Source organism: Lathyrus oleraceus, chromosome 3, assembly GCF_024323335.1.
Source record: "Lathyrus oleraceus cultivar Zhongwan6 chromosome 3, CAAS_Psat_ZW6_1.0, whole genome shotgun sequence".
Classification (NCBI taxonomy): domain Eukaryota; kingdom Viridiplantae; phylum Streptophyta; class Magnoliopsida; order Fabales; family Fabaceae; genus Lathyrus; species Lathyrus oleraceus.
Genome location: NC_066581.1, coordinates 268623127 through 268628331, shown reverse-complemented (window position 1 = coordinate 268628331; position 5205 = coordinate 268623127). Strand labels below are relative to the sequence as shown.

Sequence of the window (5205 nt, the reverse complement as noted above, 5' to 3'; positions counted from 1 at the left end):
TTATCCACTACCTGTTACTAGGTAAGGAGATAATAAAGATCTGACAAAGAGGACACCCGCCACCGGTTAGGATGAACATATCAAGGATGAATCACTGGGAACCACCATGAGGGAGTATTCATTACCGGTTACTGGGTAATGTCATACCCCAATTTTGTCCGGCCATTTGTGGTTTACCCATGAGATCTTTTTATTTCAAATGCCCATTTGCATAAGTGTGTTCATAATCTAAAATGTGGTTTGAATCTTTTTACATTACTAATCCAAAACCTATTTTTTTATTAGTAAGTGTTAAAAGCCATGTTATTATTTCTATGATCACTATTTACTAGTCCATTTACTCATCCCAAATATTTATATCAAGTTCTAAGTTCTTCATGGGTTCCCAAATTAAATTTGCATTTTTTAGAAACATGTATGTGTTTTTTTTTAAAATTTAAAGTCCCATGTTTAGATTTTTGTATTTAAAATAAAATTGTGTTTTTTAAATTAAAAGTCCCATGTTTAGATTTTTGTATTTAAAATAGAATTGTGTTGTTTTTTTTAATAATTAAAAGCCCCATATTTAGATTCATATGTTGAAGTTAGAATTGTGTGGTTTTTAAATTAAGTCACCATTATTTGGATTCTTTGTGCCATAGTTGAAAGTATGTTGTTTTTGGATTAGAGTTGAAATTGCAATAACATGTTTCATTTTTAACTCTTGGTCACGGTTGTATTTTGTTAAAAAACATGCTAAAAGTAACCTCTTAAGTTGAATGACTCATAATGGTCCAAACAGGTTCTAATTGAGATAACAAGACAAATTTTAAAACACCTTAATGGGACATATACAAACAAAATATTAAAATAAAATTTAGTTGTTTTTAAACAAAAAGAAAATTAATTACATAAACATTTTTTTTAAAAACTTCACACATTACAAACCATTCAAGAACAGTTGCATAATTATCCACAATACAAATCCAAATAAAAGTTGTTGCAACAATGACAGGTTGAGAACAAAGCTTTTGAAGAACCAACGGCCAAAATCTTTCTTCAGGCCAAAACGCTCCTAAATCCAATTGCCTCATAGAGTGGATCCAACCTTCCATTCCATCAAGTCACTTCACGTTGTAACCTGCAGAGTGAAAAAACAGCTTAAATAAAAAGCCCTTTCCAAAAGCGCTTAAAGAACTGAAAAATAATTAATAAGTTAATTAGTTTAACACTTTATCCAGAAGACCAACATGAATACCCAAAAAGCATTTCGAAAATGGCTTAAAACAGTAACAAATTTACAAAACAGATCCCACATAATCTGGAAGGAAAGGCCATAACTAAAAGGAGTTTTTTTATAAGACTCAAAAAGTTCATCAGTTGAGGGGAGAGGAGACAAAAGTTAACAGCAAGAGAAAGAGAGACGAGAGGACAAAGTTTTTCGAACCCAAAAATCAAACAGAGAAAACATTCTTACAATCCCAGAGATTAATCAAAAATAATTTTTTTTAAGAACACCCAAACACATAGTGTTCAAAACCAGCAAATCGAAAGGAGAAAGAAGAGAAAAAAACCCAGTCGTCATTCTGCACAAATTTCGACCGAAATCCAAATCCCAAAACTCTGCAAAATTCCAAGAAAACTTGTTCAAAATTTCCTGAATCAAAATTTATGAAACAAGTGAGCTCAAACCTTAACCGCATTACTCGTCCGAGAAACCAAATATACGAAGAGTAGTAGAAAAACAAAGGGGATATAGCTTACCTCATTAAAGAATCGCTTGCGGAAGAAGGCCTTTGTTGGAATTCGAAAGATCTCGCCAACCCGGAGATTTTCAGAACTTCTGATTTGGTAAACCATTTGCGTCTACCTTCTTCTATGAGTTTCCTTTTTATCATCCATTAGGCTTTGCTGCAACTTTTATTCTTCTGTGTTGAACCGAATCCATGGCATCTGATTTTTTTTACGTGATTTTTGCTTTGTGTGCGTTTGAGATCTATTCTTCGTTTGAGCTTGGTTTTTGCATGTTGTTTTTGTTGTTATGTGCCATGAAATCGTGAAAAGGAGAGAGAGAGTCGATTCATAAAACAGAGTTAAGAGAGAGGGAGAGAGTGAAGCGACGGAGAGAGAAAGTCATGAGAGAGTGGAGGATCGTTTGATAATGAGACTTGTTTTAGGTTTGACTAATGGAAAGAGAGAGAATTGTTTTTTTCCAGAATCAGTGTGAAGAGAGAAAGAGAGTATTTATCGTAAAAAAATGTATCATTAGGTTTGACCTTTTAAAACCTAAATTTTATATTTATTAAATTCATTTTAATAATTAAAAAATATAGGTGGTGGTCACCACCCTTTTTATTGTTTCTTTTTTAAAAAAAATTATTTTATCTTCATAAAATAGGTGGCGGTCACCATCCTTTTTATTATTTTTTTATTTATTTTATCTTCATAAAATAGGTGGCGGTCACCAGCCTTTTTATTATTTTTTTATTCTTTATTTTATTTCCATAAAAATAGGTGGCGGTTACCACCATTTGTATTATTATTTTTTATGAATAAATTAGGTGGCGGTTCCCACCCTTTTAATATTTCTTTTTTTTTTATTTAAATTTTTATTATTTATTATTAATATCCTTTAGTATTATTTATGTATTTCCGTATTTTGTATGATTAAATTTTAATTTTTATCACTTAGACTTTGTCATCTTTAATTAGGCCACATTTATTTTATAATATAGTTTTATTATTTGGTATTGTTATTTAATTTTGTTGCGCTTGACGTCATTATAAGAGATAAGATTCATGTGTAAATATGTGTGTTCGATAAACCTTTTTGTATAAGTTCAAATTCGTTGTGATTGATAGTATAGAAAATTAAATTTATAAAATCATTTCACAACTCACAATTTCATAATCATTTTCAAACTATCAACTCGATTTCATAATCGTTTCAATATCGTTTTAAAACCAAACTCATTCAATCACTTCGAGTTAAAACCATATCAAACCAACTTCAAAAATATCATATAATTCTCGATTCAATATCGAGTCCCCCATTGTCAAATACCTTTGTAAGTCGATTGCTTTTAAGCATCGCCATCAACCTCACATAGCTTACTCTTGGGCTTTCTTACAATGAGACCTATTTGGTTATTGATTAATCGATTAGATGGATTATTCACTAAATAAATTCAATTCGTTCACAAGAATGCAATTTTTAAAAACCTCGATCCGACATCGAAAGTCAAATTTAAATACTTAATCGCATCTAAAACAACACTTCATTTGAAAACGAAAAGGGGGATAGTTTTGAGTTTTCAACTCCTCTCCTCGATTATTTGAATACGAGTTTTCTTACTCGGTTAGTCAAATGGTCGTCATTTCTAATTCATTTAAGTACAAACAAATCAAACCCTTTTATAATAAGAAACCAAAAGGGAGATAACTTTGAGTCTTCAATTTTTTCTCCGCGACTATTTGAATACAAGTTCTCTTACTTGGTTAGTCAAATAATTATCGTTTCTATACCAACTTCCAAACTCCAATTAAATCGAAATATTTTCACAATAAGCTAAATGAAAAGGGAGTTGACTTTGAGTTTTCAATTTCACTCCTCAATTGTTTGAATACGAGTTCTCTTACTCGGTCAGTCGAACAATTGTCATTTTCCACCAACTTACAACTTAATCAAATTACTTTCACAACGAAATATACGAAAAGGAGATGGTTTTGAGCTTTCAACTCCTCTCCTCAAATGCTTGGATATGAGTTGTTTTACTCAGTCATTCAAGTACTTGTCGTTTATTCTAAAAAATACATCAACTATATACAACCTTATTTTCATAAATATTCAGATGAAACAGAAAGTGGTCTAGAGTCTTGTATTCCCTTTCCCAATTATTAGGATACGAGTTGTCTTACTCGAATATCCGAGTAATCGTCATCCATTCAAAACACCTTAATTATTATCCAATCCTTTTCATAATTACTCAGATGAAACAGAAAGTGGTCTAGAGTCTTCTATTCCCTTTCCGGACTATTAGGATACGAGTTGTCTTACTCGACTATCCGAGTAATCGTCATCCAACCAAAAACATCTCAACCAATCAAAACATCCAACATATTAATTCAACTTGTCACTTCCGTATGACCAAAAATCCTTTCAAAAAGAACACAATTTAATCCTTTCTAATGCGCATAACAAACCAATGCTTAAGCCTCTGCCGAGAGTGGACAAGCCTGTGTTTAGCCTTTAGGATGCGATATAAATAGTTATCCATTAAAAAACACCAACCAACCGTAGTTCCCTGAACTACGAATGCTCTGATTTCCTTATTTAAGGATACGTAGGCAGGGGATTGTTGTATCTTCGCGAGCACACTAATAAAAAACCTCCCCTTTTCTCCTTTCTGAGGTTCTCATCCACTTCTATTTTCAAGTATTTTATAACCCAAAGATAACAAACAAACATAAATTAACACTCGAAACGCACATTAGAACTAAAAGGTTTCCGTTGTGTACAACGGACGTAAGGGGTGCTAATACCTTCCCCTTACGTAATCCACTCCCGAACCCGAATATGGTTGCGACGATCATTATTCCATTTCCTAAAGGTTTTATCGATATTTTCCTATTCCTTCGTTGGGATAAATAAAGTTCAGTGGCGACTCTGTTCGAACACTAATTTTTTCCGCGACCATCGCGAGGAATCGTATTTTTCGAGATGCGACAGGTAAGAATAGCCTTGTCGGGGAAAAACTGCAAAAAGTAGGATTTACAACTACCAGTTACTGGGCAGAAGACCAAAGGTGAGAGTATCTGTCATCGGTTAGGATGAGCATATCAAGGATGACTCAACAGGGAAGAAAATCTGTCATCGGTTAGGATGAACATATCAAGGATAGACTTGCCTGGGAATGTCAAGGAGGATACCCGTCATCGGTTAGGATGAACATATCAAGGATATACCAACTGAACAAAAAAGTAGGAATTACATCTATCGAATGCTGGATAGAATACCATCAAAGAGAAAATCAGTCACTGGTTAGGATGAACCTATCAAGGATAGACTCTGTGAGGAGAAAGTAGGGTTTACAACTACTGGCTATTGGGTAGAATACCACAAGGAGAAGGAAATGCGTCATCGGTTAATATGAACATATCAAGGATTAACTCTCTGGGGAACAAAATAGGGATTACAACTACCTTTTTACTGGGTAAAATACCAAA

The 5205-nt window shown here is 33.1% G+C and overlaps 1 long non-coding RNA gene across 1 annotated transcript; it reads right to left on the bottom strand.

Moving 5' to 3' along the window:
- Nucleotides 1–792: 792 nt before the first annotated feature.
- LOC127126882 (uncharacterized) lies at nucleotides 793–2215 on the bottom strand. The gene is made up of 2 exons (XR_007805129.1): nucleotides 1744–2215; nucleotides 793–1120 (listed from the first exon to the last, which is right to left on the bottom strand). It is a non-coding gene; the product is annotated as an uncharacterized LOC127126882 (long non-coding RNA).
- Between the last annotated feature and the right edge of the window lie 2990 nt (nucleotides 2216–5205).